Source organism: Octopus bimaculoides, chromosome 18 (assembly GCF_001194135.2).
Source record: "Octopus bimaculoides isolate UCB-OBI-ISO-001 chromosome 18, ASM119413v2, whole genome shotgun sequence".
Classification (NCBI taxonomy): domain Eukaryota; kingdom Metazoa; phylum Mollusca; class Cephalopoda; order Octopoda; family Octopodidae; genus Octopus; species Octopus bimaculoides.
The window spans coordinates 3,836,842-3,838,681 of record NC_068998.1 but is presented as its reverse complement, the minus strand read 5'-3'; the positions used below and the strand labels follow the sequence as shown (position 1 = coordinate 3,838,681).

The 1,840-nt window shown below is 27.4% G+C and overlaps 1 protein-coding gene across 1 annotated transcript in view; it reads right to left on the bottom strand.

Moving 5' to 3' along the window:
• LOC106882341 (Y-box-binding protein 1) overlaps positions 1-1,840 on the bottom strand; it is a 199,558-nt gene that overhangs the window by 138,180 nt on the left and 59,538 nt on the right. The gene's annotated exons all lie outside the window — the stretch shown is intronic.

The window sequence follows — 1,840 nt, the reverse complement described above, 5'->3', positions numbered from 1 at the left end:
CAAGACAATAAAAAAATAATTTAAACTGAAGAATTACTCCAATGCTTTTTTGTAGAATTCATGTATATTAAACAGACCGACGAAGGCCGGCAGTAACTTCGAGGTCACTATCTTTCCTCTTGTAAAAGTTTGATAAATAAATATTGAAGTTGTATATATTCTAGCATGGAATACATTCTAATATTATAACATAGAATTGGTATTAACGTAATGTCTTAAATACAATCCACACATCAACATGTAATTTTTTTTTCCCATTCTTTTCATGTTTTTGTAGCAGTCTTTTCCAAGAACTGTTATCAACGTAATTAGTATTACCATTTTTATCATTGTTATACCATCGCTAATCTATTTGTTTCCTAATTTATATTAATTAATATTAATTTTTATCTCATTCCTCTCGTCTCACTTTCCTTCCCTCATCTATTATATAAACTTCAACAAAAATCCTTAATCATCTTTGTAATGTCCCCTTCATCTGATTGATATATTGAACCAAATAAGTCATCGCTTTTATTGTAGCTATTACTACCATTATTATTCTCATCATAATTAACACAATTATTATTGTTGTTATTATTGTTCTTATCATTATTGTCATCATCATAATCATAAACATCATCATAATTATTAACGTTACTATATCAATTAAACTAACGTTTCTTAATTTAATTAATTATCATACACCCAAAATATATAGCCTCGCAGCCATGATAATTATCACTACTACTACTAATACAACTACTACTACTACATATGGTGATTCTGCTACGTGTTAAATACAAGTTAAAACTATACTATAATAATTAAATACCCAACAGTTCAGATTTTGTGAATAATTTTAAAAATCATATCGTGTGCGTGTGTGCACGCATGTGTTAATTACTATACAGCCCCAAAGTGCAATTAACCCTAAAATTAAACAAGTTTATAACATCTGATACCCGTCATTTCGTTTCTTTCATGAACTTCTTTTAGTTATCAGTGGTTATTGTTCTTTGTTTTGTTTCCTGCTATGAGTATGGCACTTGTACATGGCGAAATATTAACATATACTATAGACATATACATACATACATACATACATACATACATACATACATACATACATATACACACACACATATTGATTATATAATATAGATTGATTACTTTCCAAATGCAAGTTTATTAGAGAGCTTATTAACCATTTATGGTAGTTCTAACTGCCCCAACCACATTTGTTTAGAAAATAAGTGTCAATTTCAGTATTTGTGTGCATAATCTACAAGCTTGTGTATATTATATACGAATTTATACACATACACACACACATATATATATATACATATACCATTACACACATAAATTTGCATATATATCCATATATATATATATATATATATATATATATATATATATATATATATATATATATATATATATATATATATATATATACCTTTATGTATACGTTTTTGACATACAAACGCACAAACTCACACACATGTATATAACTTTACATTTGTGTATACATATGAATACATATCTGCACGTAAGCAGACATTTGTATGTAAAAGTATGTTTGTATATATCCATACATTATACACATTCTCTCTCTCTGTTTCTCTCTCTATCTCTCTCTCTCACACACACATGGACATACATTCAAGCACACACACACACACACGTATTATCTTCTATTTACATTATATAGAATTATAACACTCAATTTATTGGCAGCAAATTCGTACATCATCTTTTCCTTAATTACTTCATACCCAGGTGAGAAAAAGTTGTCAGATGCTTACTTTATCAGGCAACATATTTTTGATAAATAAACAGTTTACCATATATATAT